Raw genomic sequence first — 21,864 nt, 5'->3', positions numbered from 1 at the left:
CTGGAATTTGAAGGTCTCCAGAATCTGTATTCTTCCAAATGTACCTTCTGCTTGTCAGAATTTCCCTCCAAGGAAAACCCAAGGCTATTGTACCCACAGGGAATACAGGGTTTAAAACAGGACTTACCCTAAGGCTGCAGAATGTAAGAGTTGAAGCTAATTTGAAGTATAGTGCTTCGGGATAAAACAAAAATAAGCAACAGTTGACAATCCAAAGAGGAATCTGTCTGCATAAGACAACAGGATGCAAACAATAATTAAGAGGCTAGGGGTTTGGGGTTCATACAGGTAATCTGAAGCCTGACCATTCCCTGGATGATTTTCAGAAGGAAAGATGGAAGACTCTTCCCAAGCTAGTACTTCTATAAATATTTGTCACACACATAAGACAAATAGCGGGGGAAATATTTTAAGAACGTCTATATGTCAATGTATGTATTCTTAAAAATTAAAAACACCAACATTTCCAACAAATGATAACCACAATAACAATAGCAAAGTACAAAAGAAAGGAAAGCAAACCAATAAAAATATGAAATACACTTACAATCTCATTAATAAACATGCTCCATGAAATAAAATACCAGTCAGGTTCAATATTTCATTCACTATATTGACAAATCCCAAGTACATGAAAACATAGATCAATGATAAACTGAACATTTTCATACAATGATGGTAGGAATCTCAAATTTTGCATTTCTGAAAAGCAATTTAGCTCAATTTCATTTACTCATTTCAAGAATCTCTATTCCCAAAAAAGTCTTCAAAAGAAGATATAAAATACATTGTGAAAAATCTCTATTAAGTAAAAATTGATTAGGCCTTATGGAGAAGAAATATATAAATGCACAATTAAATAAATGGGGTGAAAGGAAAGGTTTTTTATTACAGTGGAAAGTCCTCTAAGAAATATAAAGGAAAAGATGTGGTTAGAAAATCACTTTATGTTAATCATGACTAATGATTCAGAGGGGAATTAGTGATAATGCAAACATTGGATGAAGAACAGAATAGCCAGGTGGACTCAGAATATCTCCTCATTAAAGCATGTATTCAGAAAAAAAAAGTAGTAACTAAAATGGGAAAAAAAAAAAAAAAAACACCTTGATATACCTTATCCAAGTAGTCAAAGTTAATGATATTAATGATATTAATAGGACATACTCACATTTCATCAGTGATGAGCTGAGAAAACACAACCTGACCTTATAGAATATTCTTGCCAGGAACAAATGACCTGAATCTAAGGGTGAGAATATGAATGAAGGAGAGGCTACAAATTAAGTAAGCTGTTTATACTGCTCACAACTATTTTGTGAAAAAGAAGAATTAAGAAGTTGTTTTAGGTTAGAAGACTTGGTGAGTCATAGCGTGATAGCTAAACTCAGTGCATAATATACATTAGATCCTGGGTAAAAAGCTGGCATAAAGAAAAATGCTGAGATGATTGTGAAATTTGAATACAGACTACAGATTAGCTCATATAATTTTATCACTGTTAAAATTCCTGAATGCACTTATTGTAATCCAGTCTTTTCCTTGTTTGTAGAGAAAGCACTCAGAAGGCATTTAGGGTTAAAATCATAATGTCTGCAATCTTCTCTTAAATGCTGCAAAAATTATAAGTACAAGTATAAGAATGAAAAAACAAATGTGAGAAAAATTTTAAAAAGTGAATCTGGGAAAAGATACTCAAGAGTTCTTTGTACTCTGCTTGAAACTATTCTAGATATTTATCTTTACATTTGAAAATATCCAAATATGTTTGAAAAAATCATAAAAACAGCTGTTCATTGAAACACTACTTGCTATGTACAGTAAAACCCACAAATTCTCTTCAAGCACTGTTTTATCTAGATTCCAAATATTCTGAAATGTAGCATTTCCATTTTATCTAAATAATTGAAATTTCCATTTCAATTTCATCCTTCTTTGAAGAGTGTTAATTACTTTCTGAAAGTGTGGAGCATTTGTAGCTGCTGCTATGGATGCTTTTAAAAAAGTTATATTCTAAAATTTTTATTTTTGACACAAACTTATTTTACACAGTCTTACTTTCCTCTGCATTCTTTGTCCTTATCTTTGCTATTTTACTTAAATTTCATGTTGACTTCTAATTTAATACCATGGGATTACTTGGTGTCTGTGTAATAACAATGAAAATTTTTGAGACTTTTATGATGGCCTAGAAAGTAACTAATTTTTTTAATGCCTCATATGTATTTGAAGAACCTGAAAATAGTGTGTATATCCTCAATACACAACCAATAGCCAGATCATATGCATAAATAGAAAGCTCATTCACAGAAGCAACCTGTTCAGGAATCCAAAGTCTTATCTACAGATACCAAACTGGAAGCCCATCTGACAAGCAGAAGTTTAGACTGCCAAACAATAACTTCTACATCCAATATTCTGAAATTGTCAGGTCTTGATTAATAACTGAAACTTTCCCAAATTTTTATCTCTACCTCCAACTTAAGATCAATCAGAGAAAGTTAAATATGAACCCCTAAGTCATCATACGAGATGTCATACTACTAGTTTGATACCTACAGCTTATGCATACCAAGAACTTCCATCGGGGGCACATCTGAAGTTTCTCTTTGTGCACCGCAAACCCCTCATGCTCATTCTGTTAGCCTCTGCCAAGCACAGTGATGGTGGCTGGTTCTCTTGCTATATGACAAGCTCTCAGTAGATAGCCTCTTGATTTTTATTCATTTGATTGGTCTTTTCTTAGTTCCACAATATGTCCTTTGATGTTTCTCTGCCTCTGTCTCTTATTCTGACTGCATCTCTGTCATTCTATGTGTGTTTGTGTGTGTGTGTATGTATGTATATACACACATATATGTACACACATGCATCCATATATGAACAAACATACACAGTGAAAAACACCAAGAATCCACTCATAAACAGAAAGTGGTTCAATAAATCATGAACCATCTAAAGAATAAATAATTAAATATTTACACTGAAAATCGCATGGTCCAATCATGGTATAAGGAAAAGGATCCTTTCAAAGATAATGGAAAACTTTTTTTTTTAAAAAAAGAAGGCCATATATCTTTTTAAAACTTAGAATACAAAATTAGATAGTGGAAGCCCAAATTTCTAATATAGCAATAATGAGCTGTCTACTATGAGAAAAAAGGCCAACAAATAAAATATTCATTGTAAAGTGCTTGATGAAATCTCAATCATCTCTGTGGCAATTTTGGGAGGAGGAAAACTTAAGAACATATATGACATAACTGTACATAATAGCATGTGATGAATTTAGTTGCAGGAATTCAATTCATCCATTTAAATGTATAAACTATTGCTAGTACATAATAGAATGCATATTCAAAGGGTTAATGACCTAAGATCAAGCAAAATTTGTGGTTTCTTCAGTTAAAGTAGAAGGGAATAGATGGGATCAGAAAAGATGAAGTATACTTGAACTGTCAAAAGGTTAAAAATGTCACAAACACATATCCTGTGTATTGAGCTACCCAGGAGGGGTGTGCTGGGTAAGGAAATCTGTTAGAAAACATCATTGAGGAATGTGTGTGTGTGTGTGTGTGTGTGTGTGTGTGTGTGTGTGTGCATGTACACGTGTGTAGGTGTATATAAATGTGTGTGTATATATGTATACGTATACATACACACACACACATCTGTTCTGTTAGCAAAACCAGCAATACAAATTTGAAAATCCCATTTCAATCCCCCTATCTCAGAGCTCAAGGCAGTACATTCCCTATAGTGAATTCCTTCTTATTTGTTTACTCTGTTTTTAAATAACAATGCTAACAATAATCCTCCCCTGGGATCCCACTGCCTCCAGCCCCCACCAAGGACAAATCCAGGGATTATTATAGAGAACATTTGAACACACGTGGAGCATGGTGCTCTCAACCCTCAGGGGAGACCCTGGAATCAGAATCTGGAAGTTAAAGTGTGACTATTAACTCTTTAGAGTCTGAATGATTTGTTTCAACCACTCATCCCCATGATTCTGAAAGCAACGTCCTAACCCTGAAGCTTATAAAAACCTTAAAAGAAATGAAATAAACCTCATAATACCCAAATCTGTAATTTAACAATTCTGATTTATATTATTTAAGCAACTCATTCCCAATACATTTTGTTCCATAATACATCATTTGGTAAGAATTGTCTCAATGTTTTCAAATTAAAACCTTACTTTAAATTTTTATATAAAAATTCAAGCAATTAATTTTGCTATATTTCAGATATTTTATTTTCTTAAATCATGATAAAATTCACTTGATATAAATTGTAACATATTAATCATTTTTAAATGTATGTTTCAGGTGTATAAACTTCATTCATAATGTTCAGCCATAAGCCCCATCCATCTCTATAACTCTTTTCTTCTGATAAAACAGAATCTCTAACCATTAAACAATAACTCTCCAACCTACCCACTCCTCAGTCATTGGCAATTCCTCTTTTACTTTCTGTCACTGTGATCCTGGATATTCTAAATAGTTCTATAAGTGGAATCATAGTATTCGTGATTGGTTTATTTTACTTAGCCTAGTGTTCTCAATGCTTCTTAATGCTGAGAATGTGCCTCAAATTCCTTCATTTTAAAGGCTCATATTTCCTTGTATGTATATATCACTTTATATTTTTTCCATTTATCCATCTGTGCACACTTGTTGGTTCTGTGTTTTAGATATCGTGGATAATGTAGCTATGGAGTTGAGTGCAGAAACGTCTTTGAGACCATATTTTCCATTTCTTCTGGGAATATATTCAAAAGTAAAATTGCAAAATCATGTGATCATAATATTTTTAAGTTTTTGAGGACCTTCAATATGTTTTTCCCTTAACCACTGTTTATTCTGTTGGGTAGTGTCTTTATATGTCTTTTAGGTTTAGTTGGTTTATGATATTGGGGTTTTTTTTTATTTGTTATTTTTTTTTAGTTGTTGATAGACCTTTATTTTATTAATTTATATGTGGTGCTGAAAATTGAACCCAGTGCCTTACACATGCTAGGCAAGCATTATACCACTGAGCCACAACCCCAGCTCCATAATATGGTTTTAGTTTTCTAATCTCTTACTAATTCTCTTTTGACTATTTTTTTTTCCATTTTTAAGAGTGCAGAATGGAATTCACAATTTTTGTGGACTATTTATCCATGTCACATTTGGCTTTATATGTTCTGATGATCTCTTAGAGATGTGTAAATGTGCATAATTGCTCTATCTTTTGCTGTACTTAACTTTTATTAATGCATAAATTATTTCTGTCTCTTGTAATCTTGACTTAATGGCTATTTTGTCTGATATTAGTATAGCTGCCCTTGCTCTCTGGGGTTACTATTGGCATGGGATATCTATTCCTCTCCTTTCATTTTCTGCTTCTCATAATTTCAAGTGCTTTGGATCTAAAGTGAATCTCTTGTAGACAGTATATAACTGTGTCAGATGGATTTTTTTCTTTCCTTTTCAACCATTCTTTCTATAAATATTCTCTTTACCCCTTCTCTCTCTTCTCCTGGGAGTCCAAAATGTTAATGTTGGATGGCCTGATGCTGATGTTGTTCCACAGGTTCCTGAGACTCTTCTTTCCCTCTCATCAATCATTTTCTCTGTGTTCCTCAGAGTCAATACTTTTCATTGTCCAGTCTTCAGGGTTGCTAACTTTATTTTTTTCATCAATCTGCTCAAATTAATTGAGTTTTTCATTTGTTATTGTTCAAGTCCACAATTTCACTATTGGTTTGCTTTTAGGTTTTCTCTTTATTTTTTGTCCAGTTTATTCAAACATTTTTTTTTTCACTTAAATCACATTTTCTTTAACATTCTTCAAACATTGTTAAGGCAGTTGTCCTAAGGTTACTTGGTCTAGATTTTTCATCAATTCTTTTCTCCAGGACAGTTTTTTAAGTGGGTTGCAGTGGTTGGAGGAGGTGCTATAACACATGACCTCCCTTCTCCTTATAGAATGTCTGACCTCAGGAGCAATTCATGATCAGAGCACAGTGCCCCATATTTAGAAGGCAAAAAAGATATTTATTTATTTATTAAATTTTCTCTGGTTCCACAAACAGGATAATGGGGGATGAATATCTGCTACTGTGATAAGATCTAAAATTGACTGAAATCAACAGCAATTATAGTACAAAATTTCTTCGGGGTGTTACAAATCTTCAATAGACTCTAGACTTCCAAAATAATTACTTTAAATTAATTCTGTCAGTAAGTCATTGTCTAGGTGGAAGACAGAGTCCTCATTCTTTCTTTTCTGACATTTTATCAGAATCCTCTAGATATTTTCTTTTAATTACTAACACGTATGTACAACAAAAATATGAAAATCATTTGGTTATTTCATCTAGAGGTTATTATTATGAAAATAGCACATTTATGACATTTGTCATATTTAAAGATAGGGAAAAGGAAATATCACCATAAATAAATTCTCCTGAACAAAGAGACATGCACTATTAGGAGCTCTCCCTGTTTACCTATCCTTTCCATGCTTTTAATATTTAGAAGTTTAAAGTGTATCTCTGGTTAAATATGTGCCACTATGTAATTAAAAGAACAAAAGTTAAAAGATATTTGAAATTTTTAAAAAAGAGAGTTCTGTTTTAACTTGTTGGTTAAAATGTCTACATCTGTTTCTTTCTAAACGCACACCATAATAAATTAAAGGTATAAATAAGAAGCACAAGATGAGAAATGACTCAAGAAAAATTTTAACAAAATATTTGAAAATGAAAAACAGATGGATGAGTAGTAATTAATTAAGCAGAATAGGAATTTTAAAAGGTCCATATTTTTTAGAGTTAAAAACAATTTAGAAGAAAGCGTATTTAGATCACCCAGCAGTAACCAGTATATAGTTGCTACCATTCTGCAACAGTCTCTGTAGAAACTAATGAAAAGATGTTCTAGAATTTGGACACCAGCAAGTCTATGACATTCCTAGAACAACTCTAATATATTATGAAACTTGTCATGTTTGGAATTAACTGAATATATCTTAAGGATTATTAAAATCTATTAATTGAACAAAACCCTTAATAGTGGTTGAAAGATTTTTTTTTTGTTTATTTTAAGAACAATATACTCTAAGGCATCATTAAGATAAGAGGAATGAGTTTATATATTTGGTTGAGCAAACTAATAAAGAGGTAAAATGTGGCTTGATTGAGATGCTAGGCTCACTTGATATTGAATTTGAGCTCTAGGATGATAACATCCATAGATCAAGGCAAGAGAAATTGAAGAAACCATTTCTACTTAATAACTGCTCATCTCTAGTGGTTATAGAATAATAATTCAAGAGAAAACATTCATCTGAAGTCATGTGTTCAGAAGCAACTATCTCTATTACATAGTCTCATTGACTTAGATTTTAGAAAACTGGAAGGGATCTTAGTTATCATTTAGGTCAAAATCTTAAGTGAGAAGTCATTTCTATCATATTACTGACAGCGTACCTTTCAGAATGTACTTGGTCATTTTTAGTATCCACCATACTAAATATCATCCCTTATCTTCTTCTACATTGGTATCATTGCAATTTGCCAGTACTTCATCTCAGTTTCTGAGAATCTAGTTAGAACAATTATATCACCTGCATAGTAAATTGTGCCACTGTTATTTTCAAATCTAACTTTTCTTATCATTTAGCTACTTGTCTGATAACAGAATTTCCAAACACTTTATTATGATTTATCTTCCCTGAAGTAATTCTAATCTATTATTATTCTTTAGAAAAAATGAAACCATAAAAAAATAAAAACTATCAAGTTTATCTAACTGACATATTAATTCTCCCTTCTTTTAGACACTAAACTTTGGCTCTACTTATGCAATTGAGAATTTGATTAGCTATTTTGAAAATGAAATCATATCCTTGCCTCCTCTTTTATTGGAATCATTCAAAACTTCAAGTGATATTAGTGATTTGGGTTTTAAAATAAAATTTCAAATTTATATTTATCCTTATTAACTAACTTTGCTGTCATGTACAATACCTCACTTTTATCTTTCTAAAATTTCTGATGTGATTTAGTTATTCATTCAACTTTTTAAAAATCTAAAGCACAATAATAACCTTCTATTTCTTCACCTATTTTTTAAGGAATAAACAAAACACAATCTCCAAGAGGGTATGAGGGTCCTTGCCAATCTGGATCTTGCACAGTGCTGTTTCCCTCAAATACTAGCAATAAAACAAGCATTTGGCATAAGTGTTTAAAATAGCAATACAATCTTGAAAATTCTCTTTGGATGTATATTTATTCCTAAAGAAACATGGCTCAACTAACCTTAACTTTATTCCAATGTTCAAAATATTTTCATTCATCTTTTTGAAAGGTATCTTAGTATAAAAACATTGCTGATATCAGGCAATTTTTTATTTTTATTGAAAGGTGAAAGTTTTTAAATTTCCAATCTGGTATCAGATTCAGAAGGAGAAAAACAAACAAACACATACACATTCTGCTTTAGCATGAGTTATTTTTTGGTGAAAAATCAATTACTCCTTTTCTTTTTTTTATATTCGGACAAATGGATTATTTAATAATTAATCGACAACTTAAAGTCATAATCAATGTCAAAGCCTAGATTCATAATCTTAAGAATCTTCTCTCCTTTTTGAAAATGGATATATTATTTTCTAGTCTCTTTTTACCCCTGATTATTCCATCATCACTGCATGACTGGATATTTGCAAGATTTTCTTACTTAAAATATCCCATTTTAGTTTAAAAATTTCTTGGCCTTTATTCGTTCACAATGCTTTAAAATAATCTGTTGATTTTTCCTTTTATAGTTTAATTTTTTTTTCCTTTTTTTACTAATGAAGATGGTAAGATAAATACTTGTCAGCTCATGTGTCCAAAGTGTGTTAAAAAGGGAGGTTATCTAATGTCATTTTATTTTTGAATGATGTGGAGACAAAGAAAGGGGGGGTAGGGGATGGATACTATGGTCTAGTTTTTTTTTTTTTTCATTGTAAACAAATGGGATACATGTTGTTTCTCTGTTTGTACATGGCGTAAAGGCATACCATTTGTGTAATCATAAATTTACATAGGGTCATGTTGTTTGATTCATTCTGTTATTTTTTTCCCTTCCCCCCACCCCTCCCACCCCTCTTTTCCCTCTATACAGTCCTTCCTTCCTCCATTCTTGTATGGTCTAGTTTTTTAAGTCAGAATTCTGCCTGTGAGCAGACACCTGGTTGAATGGCCAACTGGTACTCCTGAAAGTGCCTGTCCTCCTGAGCTCTCAGTTCTCTAAACTTCCTCCTACACAACCTCCTGTTCTTCCCAAAAGCACGTGTCCTTTCCAAGCTTTGGGAATTCACTAGAATTTAGCAGCTGCGAAAAAGTCTTCAGTATAACACCAAGTTATCCTTCCTTGGCTCATCCTTCTCTTCCAGCTCCCCAGGAGGGTTTCTTTTTGTAGGGGGTTGCTCTGGATGGTTTAATGAGACAGCTGTTTTCCTATCTTTCTTTTGACTGAAATCTCTGGAAATCCTGCTTCAGTCATTCTCTGTGTTGCTCTGTTACTTGATTACCTGGACGAATTGTGCCTGCCTTCCTAGTGCCCCAGCAGCTTTCACAGGCAGGGGAGTTTGATCTATTCCTGAGTTTGCAGGTACATTAGATGAGATGTCCCTGTAAGCTAATTACTTTGGTAAGCAAAGGGGCACCAACAATTCTGTCAGGCGTCCATAGGAGCACCTTAATGGTGTTTTAAACAATGTATACAGAAGGGGTTAAAAGCTACATAGACAGGAGCAGAGCCTGAGGGGAAAGACACTGCAGGTGTGTGGTTAACAAGGAACTAATTGGGTAACCAGGCAGGAGGAGAAGCAGGCATAAAGCTGGTCAGCAGGCATGTGTAGAATTCCAGCAGTTATCTGGTACTGAGCCCTTGAGGAGTTGAAATAAAGACAAGTTGAATCTGGAGTCTATTTTTTGCTGTGATCTTTGCTAGAAACTGCAAATTGGGACTTGACAGCTTTTCTCACCGCCTGTTGCTTTATTTCAGGTGGTATTGTTTTGAATGAGCTAAGAACTGACATTCTGAATGCCTGGCCTGGGTGTCTTGCATTGTAGACCAGACTGCTTCAACCCTTGAAGGCATGAAACTCTTTCTTCTCTCCTTAATGATCTCCGGGTGTTGTGAGTGGGGCCCTGGAGAGTGAAGAGAATGTTGGTCTATTATTCAGGATGCTGGATTCAAATCCCAAGTGAGTACACGATTCCGTCAATTTGAGACAGTTTTCCCATCTATCTGGCCCTGCTATTTTCCAGACTATAAGATGAGTTTGCATGTTAGATTATCTCTTCTAAATCTCTTTCAGTCCAGAGTTTTTTTGTTGTTTTTTATTTTAAAGATTGATTAGTTTTCTTTATTGATCTTTGACCAAATGTCTAAAAATTGTCTAGGTAGTATGAAAATTACACAGAGAGCAGAAGACATATTTTCTGTTTTCAAGAATTCTTCCAAGTGAAAACCAAAAATCAGGCTCAACACTGCAGTATGGAGGGGTGGGAAAGCTATTGTGGAGGAAGCTAGCGTGAGGCTGGATCAGTCCAGAGAGCAGCTGCAGGTTTCACAAGGAACACATTATGATAGGTGTGTTTGTGTCCCCTAAAATACACATGTAAAAATCATGAACCCAAAGGTGTTGGTATTACCAGGCATGGTCCTGGATTAGGTCATAAGAATCTTTGAAATCATTGTGAATAAAAGAAGCCCAGGAAAGACTCCTTGCCTCCTCTACCTGTGTTAAAAGAGGTGTCATTTCCGAGCAAGAAATAGGTTTTTACCATATGCAGAATGTACCTTGACACTGGGTTTGCCAGCCTCTAAAGCTGGAAAAAATGAATTTCTGCTGTTCATAAGATATCTAGCCTAGGATATTTTGTTTTAGCAACCTCAACATATTAAGATAGAACAGATCCTGGCTTCAACCTTCATAAAGAAGTAGGCTGAGAGGTTGCTCTTCAAGTTGGAAAAAATGGGCAAAATTTGACTCAGAATTGATCTTACACCCATGGGGCAGGGCCATGCGGTAAGAGACTGAGGTAATGACAAGCAATTATTCTGACTGTACACTTAACTCTAGTTCAAATATTATTTATTTCTAAACAACAATAAAAGGTAAAATCAAAAGAAAAATAATTTTCTAGAAAAACCAAAGACTAAATGAAAATTTCTACTCACTAACATCTTTAAATGTTTTACTTCAGTTCAAGATATTGAGGTATTTTCTCTGAGCCAAAAGGAGTTGGCAAAAAGGAAATATGAATCAATAATTTGGCAATGGCTTAATGCAAATACCTTCAATTTTTTTATCGACATACATAAATGCCAAGGGAGCTAAAATAGAGTCCATGTGGTATAGAATGCTCATAGGTCTTGAAATTGACACCCCTTTATTTACAAATGCTATTTTTTTTTCTTCTATTGGACAAACCACAGATGTGGGCATGCAATGCACATTGGTTCCAACTCTCAAGATTGTCTTATGTCCTCTCTACTGTATTAATTACTGCTAATAACTCTGTGGCCTCATGGGTGATTTTTGGATAGGACCCTTGACTAGACTTAACATTCTATTGTGTGAGCTGGATACTTGCAACTCAGGTCAACTCTGAATTCCTACATTTACATTTGTAAAATGAGTGTTTGACTAAAGTAACTCTAATTTTTCTTCTAATTCTTAATATAAAATAACATTTTTCTAACCTGATGGTGTGATATGACAGTTTGGAAAGTGAAAAGAAGGTAGCTTCTAAAGACCAGATTAATGGAATGGAAATTGCACCATGTAACTTTTATTTTAAAGGAATTACCTCATTTGTGCTGATTTTTCTGAAGAACCAAATCACAATTCTGAAAAGAATTTGCAAAATCAGAATCTTAATTCCTGGCACGTCTTTCTCCACCCACCTCCAATTCAAGTTTCAACCTAGGGTGAAGGAACATTTTTAAAAGAACTTAGAATTAGACTCACACAGCAAGTTCTATAGTTTGAAGACATTTTCCCAATTTTAACAATAGCTGTACTAATGCTTTAGTAATTCATTGAGATCACTGATTCCTTTAGATTAGCTTCAGAAAAATTCAGCTTCAGAATAAAACTGGCTGGTTGAAATTTTCACACAAAAATAGTGCTATTCCACAGGATTTATAATACAGTATTTCCAATTTCCAATTTCTATTTCTGAATAGACAGAGCTGTAAAATCAAATAGATATTTATGTAAGTTAAGCACACATTCATTCTTCACATCCATTCTTATTTATATAACATCCTTTATTGTTTTCTGTTCTTATTTTTTACTTTAAGATTTTGTGTTTTAATAGTATATTTTAATTGTACAGTAAATGGGTTTATCATGGCATATTCAAACATGCAAATAACACCCTTTGATCATGTACATAAGCTATGATAAATAGCTTTTAGAGGTCACCAAAGATTCGTTTTTCTGCCCTTTAATCTTGCCAGATTCTTAAAGCTGGGTTTTTCATTTCTCTAAATTTTGTTTAGATAACAAACATTGAACTCTTTTCTTTGCTTTTTTAAAAAAAATATTGATGCGATACAATTACACATAATGGCGGGGATGCATTGTTACATATTTGTGCATGCACACAATATAACAATATAATTTGGTCAATTTCATCTTATTTCATACTACTTTCATTTTTCTCTCAGAGAGACAAAGAAAATGTTTATGACTTAAAAAGAAGGAGCTCAGAAATAAATTATTATCAATCAAATTATGAGATGTTTCTACAGTGATATAGGAGTAGGTTAAAATGAGGTACTTACATTTTCCTTTACATCCTTATCTGATGACCTGAAGTCTTAATGGCAATTGTCAATGATAGTGTATTTGAGCATTCATTATTGAAGACATATATTTCCAATATATATATATATATATATATATATATATATATGTTCTGTATCTATCTACTCATCCACTTGACCAGACTTTCTCTACTTCTTTGAACATACTTATGACAAATGCAAATTGATCAGTATTTCCTCCATATTTTCTACAATTCCAGAGAGGATTTAAAATATGACATCCAACAAATTTCACAAATAATTTTAAAACTTGCATGAATATGACAAAATAAATTCCTAGAAGCAAATAGGTATCTGCAGAATCATTTAGCTCATTTTTATCAAGTACTTTTCATGTGACAAGTGTTATGTTTTGACCAGGAAACCATGATCTACAAGACAGAATGATTGTTGACATTTTAGATCTAATATTATGCAGAAAGGGTGTAATATAATGAACAAGTAAACAAAACTAAAATCATTTATAAGAAATAATGAAAAAGAAAAGTCTAACACTGCAGTGGTAGAATGATCTTAGACAGGGTGATGAGCACTAGAAAACTTATTAGAGTAGATGACCTTCAAGCAAAGCCTCAAGGTTGTAAAGAAGCTGATTCTGCTAGGTGTGGTGACTCAGCCCTATAATCTCAGCTACTCAGGGAAGCTGAGGCAGGAGGATCACAAGTTGGGGGCCAGACTAGGATACCTTGTCTCAAAGACAAAGATAAAAGTAAAAAAAAAGTTAGGGATGCAGCTCAGTGCTAGGGTGAGCACCCCTCCATTCAACCTCCGGTACCACAAAGAAAAAAAAAAAAAAATTCAGTACTGCAAAAACTAAAGCAAGGCCTAGAAAGCAGCAGGATTAAAAACACAAAGGCAGGAAAGAGCTTGGTGATTTGGATTTGAGCATGAGCTAGTGACTTACTTCTAGAAGAGGACCAGAGCAGTGTGTGTGCAAGGCAAGAAGTAGATGAGACAGGATTGGATAGGCCAGGTAGTGACACATCATGAGGAGTCAACTATGCCACGTTCAGGAGACTCTGCTTAATTTTAGTTAAGTTAAACACTTCTAGCCGGGATTAGGCTGTAGATCATCTGTTTTCTCTGCTGACTGTGAGGAATAAATTGGAAGGCAACAAGGGTAAGAACCGCAAGTCTAGTTCAGAAATGGTCTCCAGACACTATTGCTTGATGAAAATGATTCTTATAGAAATGGAGATGGATGATCAGGTCAGAAATTCATTTCAGACTAGTGTGAATAATTAATACTTCTAACTATCAGTGTAAAAAGAAATCAAGGAAAACTGTTAGTTTTCTCATCTGAGAAGAGGGCAAACAAGTCTTCTGTTTCTACATAAGTGAGCTCAAATGTGTATCAAGGATTCTAGTTACATTCAAGATGAAGGAAATATCCTTCAGGTAAATATATCCAGTATAAAGCCAAGCAGGGTAGTCTCAAAGTACATGAAGACATGAAGAGTTATTGCCTGAAGATTTTACTTTGGAGGTCCTGATCATGAAGGCTGTTAAAGTTAAGGGAACAGAAACTATCTCCTGGAGGAGTATCTTTGGTGCCCAGAGAAGTAAAAACTAGGAAAAATGTCCAACATGTACCACATTGTTAGACCTAAGAGGAATCAGAAGATTTGCCAAAATTTTTCAGGAAGGTCATGAGAGATATTTTCTACCAAAAGTAAACAAAAAGCAACCCAAAAAATGAACAAATAAAATTTTAAAGGTGCATGTATCCTTTAAAATATTCTAGTGAGCACATTAAGAAAGCAAAATAAACTAATAGAATTAGTTTTATTAACAGGTGTTACTAAACGTGTTTATTCAAAATACTATAATTTTAAATGTTACAATACAAAATATTTATTAATGCAATAGTTTCCTTTTTGGGGGTACTAAGTCTTTGGTTTCCATTTTGTAAAGGCACTTCAGTATATCTTGATTTATACCAGCCATGTTTTGAATGTTCAATTACCCAAGTGTGTTTAGGGGCTGTGGTGCTAAAAGTTTGGAGCAAATGATCTAAGAAAGAGAAAAACATAGGTGAAAGATACATTTTTATCTATAAAATTATAAGAGGAAAGATTTATAAGCAAACATACTTAGGAAGTTTGGATCTAGCACACAAAGTGGACCCGTCTATGGAAAAATGGTACTCTCTCAAATACAGCAGAATGGAGAGAAGGAGAGAGAGGGAGAAAGAGAGAAATGCAGATAAGGGTAGAATAGATTTGTTCATGAGAAAACAATCCTGTAATTTAGAAGAATTCTACTTCCTTTCTGAAATAAAAGACATTAACTCAGTGGGAAGAAAATGTGGTCTCGTCGGCAGGAAACTTTCTAGAACCTCCTGCATCTTGTTTAGTACATGTTATGTGATCAGGGTAAGTTGGATTGACTGTCTTAGTTCCTGTGGGTAATCCTGCACCTGAAATGTTCAGTGGTATCAAGGTGTGCATTTTATGTTCTCCTTCCTCACTGTTCTTCTTCTGGCAAATATGTTTGCTATATGTGTTCTTAGAATTCCAAAACTGACTTTTCAAAAATGTTTAAATTTCAACTGAAGAAAATGTTTTGCTTTATTATTGGAAGTTCCTTTTTGTTTTCTTTTTTCTCTCCCTGTTTGTGCACATGTGTGTGTTGAAACCAATATTACAGTAGGTCCTTCAGAAGTGTGGTAGCTGGCTTCCTATCAGATCATTTTATAAGCATAAATTATGGTCCTGAACAATTGGTGGCACTGCAGGATTTAAGTTTTCCTTTTCAGCCCAGGTCTCTGCTTCTCCAGCCCCAATATCTGATATTCAATCTGAGTAGAAAAGAAAGAAGCCTGAGAAACAGGAAAGGTAGGGACAGGGGGCAGGTCATATGGAGCAAGTACAGGATGGATGTCACCCTGTTGTGTTGAGAAAATAAGATGGGAGTTGAGAAGTCAGATCATATAGAAGCGTGGCTTTGTGCTGCTGCAATGGGGAAGGGAGCGACGCCCCTTGCACGGTGCCACAGAACTGTTCCATTCCCAAGAATGTCAAGGCTTTTAAATACAGGTCACTCTAAATCAATCCATACCACGCTCCTCCAAAATAAAGAAAGCGCTAAAACAGCTCTTGATGTAATTTATTCTTTCAGAGCTTGTGGCAGAGAGTTTTCTAAACCTTTAAGCTGTGAGTAGTTTTCTTTCTTTTCTTTTTTTTTTCCCCTCCCAAAGGCCATATATCCCACTCACTTAACCCACTCTATTTTTAGTTTTTTCTTTCTGATGAAACCTTGCAGATCACGAAGATAGCATTCTGTGACTAAGATTAGGCGACATGATTCCCAAGATTTACTTCCTATTCGATGTTCTCTCTCTCTCTCTCTCTCTCTCTCTCTCTCTCTCTCTCTCTCTCTCTCTCTCTCTCTCTCTCTCCTTTCTCTCTCTCTCGTTTTCCTCTGTATTTCAGTGTTACCATTTGAATCTAGAAATATTACAGAAACTCTAGCTCTCATTTTCAACATGCATATAATCTTAGGTCTGGAGAAGAATATTGTGGCATTCTTTATGGTAAGTGCTTTGAACATGAGAAAGAGGAAAGAAAAAAATACAGGATGAAAATCTCATACTTAGCCTGTTAGTGTTGGCTTATCCTCTTTCTTCTTGTAGTGTACACTTGTGAAATTTGCTTTTGCACATGTTAGACCTTGTTCTTGCAAATAAGCTGTTGTTCAAAGTATTTTTCCTTGTTTTTTTTATCCTGGTTAAGGAAACAACTTATCATTGAGGAGCGATTCAATTTCTACTCCACTATGAGTCCTCCAGCATGTTCTGAGTCTACTTCCTCTTCTAAACTTCAGCTTTCCTAGAATTCCTAGAATTGGTTGGGGAAAGAAAGGAAAGTAAGAATATGGCTATTGTAGTCAGATAAACTTGTTTGAAACCTGGTTCTACAAATCAGTGTTACCTTATATAGATACATATTATAATATCAAATTCCTGTCTATAAAATTCACATTTCCTCAAAGTAATTTTGTGCTGATGAAATGAGATGCTATTTGTAAATCTATTCACAATATTACCTCACTTTTAATTAATATAAATTACCTTGGTTCATTTGAGCTGCTACAAATAAAAATGCCATATATTGGGTAAATTCAATAAACACCCATTTCTTTTCATTGTAGAGGTAGGGGTGTCAACAAACAAGGCAGATTTAGTGTCTAGGAGGGTCTTCCTGGTTTACACATGGCAGTCTTCTTACAAAATCTTCACCTGACAGAAGGAGCAAGAGAGCTTTCCAGTGTCTCCTTGAATAAAAACACTAATCCATTCATGAGGGTGGAACCTAATTACCTCCCAAAGTTCCTTACCTCCTACTACAATCATTGAAGTGTAGGATCCTAACATATGGTTTTACATTCAGTCCACAGCACAGGTAAATAGTTATGCGGTGATTCGTGGTGAAGTCAGCAATAGGAAGAAATGGAAGAAAGATAAACATTATTGGACACAACTGATAATTACAAATCTTGAGGCTGATGAGATCAGATCCTACCAACAGAACCACAGAGCTGAAGCCAGAATTAACATATCCTACCCTCTAATTTCTGGTGCACTACTCATTAATTTGAGAAGCACTGTCACGTAACACAGGAAGCCCAACCTTTACAATTTTTAATTTATGGATTTAAATCCATATTCTAAAATGTCTAAATGATGTGACCAAGTAAAATTTACTTGGTATCTCTTATCTATTTCTTTCAAGTATGCACCTTGTAGGGTTTTATGCAATATATTTTACATAATACAAGTGTCAAATCATGGCATGTGAAAGAAGTCAGTCAAAGGTCATGAGGGAAAAAGGAGACAGCTCTTCAGATTCACAGATTCAGAGAAAGCTGTGGGAGGAATGAACCTAAGTTGGGAGTGGATGTGAGTTGACTATCCACATAATTACTACTTGGCCTGAGTGGAAGCAAGAGACTGCTTTAAACTGAGCAGCAACAAGTTCAGAAAGAAGAAAAGGAGGGAACTCTCAGAAAATATCAGCAAGGGAAATTTTCAGAGCAAGATTTTATTTCTTCTATTATACTAAGATTAAAATATGTTCTTTTTGTTAAAGGTTTACATTTATATTTAGAAAATTATATATAGTAATTACATTTATAAATTTGCTCTGCCAAAACAACATAGAATCTGTTAAAAATAGCTACTAAAATTTTAGATTGTTTTGAATTCAGGAACAAAACAGTAGGCATCAACTATTATGTGTGTATGTGTGTGTGTGTAGTATTTGGAACAATTCCACTATCTTCCAACTGTATGCTACAATCTTTGTCTAAATTAAAAAAAGTTTGAACTCTGTGGTGTCATGTTTCTGTTTTTCTCCAAGTTGAGCACTATTGTGTTTTTACTTTCTTATTGGCATTATGCACTAGAATCAAGGGTTTTGAGTTTTACCCACTTATATCTCCATTTTATTTATTTCTATTTTCTGTTTTTTAGAAGTCCAGCACAGCTGATTGTTACTACCTCTATGAAAGACATTGGAAGATGTCTTCCATAATTAATAGTGTAAGACAGGTTTACAAAATGTCAGGCTTTAAAGTAAAAATTAGAGTGTCAGCCTTTCTGAAAGAATAGAACATAGATCTGACTACTCCATTATCAGACTCTCTCCAGAAAAAAAAAATATTTTTTACATGAGGGGACAAAAATTTAACAAATACATTTTTTTTCTCCACCTCACTTCCCAAGTTCTAATAATACATTTATATTCACACACCTACCCAACTTTGGGAGGATCTTCTAGCAGAAAATTAATTCAAAGAAATCAACAGCCATGGGAATTATATAGTGGTATATCTTGAAATTCTACTAAAAAATATCCATAGTTATTCTTCAGTGTCCACAAGAGTTTTTTCCATGGTCTCTCTTCAATACCAAAATTAGCAGTTGCTTGACTCGCTCATGTAAAATGTCATAGTATTTGTGTGTAAAATACATACATCCTTGGGATCACAGGAAGGGAAAATAGTCCACCCACAGTTGGTTGAATTTGCAGATGCAGAACTCACAGGAATGAAGGATGACTACATTGACTAGCATAACTGGAGATGGTCAGGGGGAAGAAATTTGGAGATAATGTGCTTATCATATAACTTCTTAAAGTTAAAAAAAAGTATATTGTTTGTAATGGTTAGGTTGGGAAAGAAACCTAAGAAAAGTGAGCTAATTTTGAGTCCAGGATTAGTTTTATGGTCAGGCTAACATTCTAGTATCACTAATAATTTTACCTCAACTAGTATCTTTGAGTCTTAGAATGTTAGTGCCATAGATTTGTCAAAAACTATGACCTATGTACTCTTCATTTTTACAATGGCAGAAGACTTGGGATACTTAAAACAGTATTAGAGAGGCAGCTTTGGTTTGTGTTTCAGGCTTTATCTTCTCTTTTTAAAGAAACTGAACAATTTACCACTGTGACCCCCAGTTTTACATATCTGTACCCTGTATAAAAGAATCACCATCACAAATTTGCTGGAACAATTCAATTGCACGATAGATATAGAGAATGTAGAATGTAAATGTGGCTCTATAATAGGAGATGTGTCTATACTGCAATGAGGAAATCAATTGTGGAATTAGAATTTATTATTGGGAGCCAACAATTTCAGGGAATACATACTATAGCATATTATCCTATAAAAACTATATACTTGGTGATCTGCAAATATATTTTCTGAAATACACTTTCTTATTCCTCAAAATATCTGAATCCAGTTCTCCTTTATCTTCTCTGTTCTCCAAATTTTACCCCACCAGAAAATGATCCTCTTCACATTTCATTGACTTTATCTTCATTCTTTTCATCTACCATCTATCTTTATCATCTATCAATTATCATTTAATTTATTCAGCTGAACTAAAATTTAGTAAGATGTGAGAGGGAGATATGTATGAACACCTTTTTTTAAATTTTAAAATAAAAGTTAGATGTGTTCCAGACAAAAATGGTATGATTGGATTGACTATTTTGACATCAATGCTTAATTTTCCATACATGTGAGTCCCACATTTCACTTCAGGCTATGTAGTACTCTTACCTCTTTAAAAATGTACAAAAGAAAATCTATCATCTTACAGTAGTGATGATAATATTCATTCCTGAGCTCATGAACAAACAAGGGAGTTAGGTAATTTTGTATCATCAAGAGATACACACCCAATAAACTTTTGCATTTTACACATAAAAGCACTTGTAAATTTTTTGGTCTATCTACAATATTTTGATTTATTGTGTACTAGTGATAATTATGACAAATCAATAGAGAAGAAATTCGCAAAAGTTTTACAGTAAAAGAAATAAAATCTTAACTTATATTTCACATATTTTTTTGCAGAGAAAGATGATAGCATCATCAATAAAATACTTTTAAGCATAAAAATATATGAAAGGATAAAATTCTGTGGAAATGTACATTGGATATATGAGTTCATGGAGGAGAAGAAAACATGAATTGTAAATTATTAGGGAAATTCATTTAATTTCCTGTTTTAAGAATGGCAGTTTTGAAATCATCACATTTAGATTCCACCAGATACACTTAATGGAATGAATCAGTTGTTTTATAATTAAACATCAATATTTATCAATACATTTATTTTGCATAATTGAAACACATGTATAAGTTCACAAGGAAATTTTTAGATGTTAACTTAAAACAGCATGAGAGAATAAGGAGTTTTTCAAGGGTCTTTTAGTAGTGCATAAACAAACATGTCTGAAGACACCTGCCATAGATTATTTCCTAAGAATCCTAAAAGAGCACAGAAAATTCCTGGAACTATTCCCTGTTTCTTTGTTTTATATAATCAAACATGGTTTATGCACTTACTTATGTGACATCAACACATGTTTTCATAATAAGAAAAGAGAGTTGGTAAAATTGAATACATAGTGAAATTATGATAGTAAAATAGTAAACAGAGAAGTTATGAGGAATTGTATTTTTCTATAGTTGCCCTGATAAGGGACCTATACCTATAAATTAGTTTTAAAAGGTTGTATTCTGTGGCATAACAAAAAGTGACTCCACCATTTGACCCAGCAATCCCACTCATCAGTTTATACCTAAAGGACTTAAGATCACCATACTACAGTGATACAGTCACATAAATGTTTATAGGAGCTCAACTCACAATAGTTAAACTGTGGAACCAACCTAGATGTCCTTCAACAGATAAATGGATAAAGAAAACGTGGTATATAAACACAATGAATATTACTCAGCCTTAAAGAATGAAATGATGGCATTTGGCAGTGAATGAATGGAGTTTGAGAATATCAGGTTAAGTGAAATAGCCAATCCCAAAAAACCAAAGTCCAAATGTTTTCTCTGATATGATATGATAATATATGATAATTCACAATAAAGGTGGGGAGTTAAGGAAGAATAGAGTTATTTTGGATTAGGCAAGTGAGAGTTAAGGGAGGGGAGTGGGTCTGGAGGTAGAAAGGCTAGTAGAATGAATCAGATATTATGACCCCATGTGAATGTATGACTATATGACCAGGGTTATTCTACATCATGTACAACCAGAAGAATGAGAAGTTATTCTCCACTTATATATAATGAGTCAAAGTGCATTCTACTGTCAAGTAGGAAAAGTTTTTTAAAAAGTGAATCCATAGTGATGTATATGGGAACAAAAAAGTCCAGTGGTTTGGGTGTCTTGATAGATCTTCCATTCTTATTGAGCTATAAATTGAGGGCTCGTTGGCAACTCTTGCTATCAATTCTTCCAAAATATGTTGGAATCCTTTATGATTACCAGTTGTGTCATGGAGTTGTTCTATACATGTGTATTGTCACTGAAGGCACAATCAAGAGACTGTCTTAAACATTTCAATGAATTCTAACAGAGTGCCATATCAATCCTCCTTGCCTAAAATGAGCAATTCCTTCTTTTTTCTTCATTTTTAATTTTTCCCTTTTATATTAG

The 21,864-nt window shown here is 33.7% G+C and overlaps 1 long non-coding RNA gene across 1 annotated transcript; it reads right to left on the bottom strand.

Moving 5' to 3' along the window:
* Positions 1 to 8,247: 8,247 nt before the first annotated feature.
* Positions 8,248 to 16,611, bottom strand: LOC124965769 (uncharacterized). The gene is made up of 3 exons (XR_007105229.1): positions 16,485 to 16,611; positions 11,867 to 11,982; positions 8,248 to 10,198 (listed from the first exon to the last, which is right to left on the bottom strand). It is a non-coding gene; the product is annotated as an uncharacterized LOC124965769 (long non-coding RNA).
* Positions 16,612 to 21,864: the final 5,253 nt, after the last annotated feature.

This window comes from Sciurus carolinensis, chromosome 15 (assembly GCF_902686445.1).
Source record: "Sciurus carolinensis chromosome 15, mSciCar1.2, whole genome shotgun sequence".
Lineage (NCBI taxonomy): Eukaryota > Metazoa > Chordata > Mammalia > Rodentia > Sciuridae > Sciurus > Sciurus carolinensis.
Note: the sequence above shows the minus strand (reverse complement) of the source record. Positions and strands in the feature narration are given on the sequence as shown.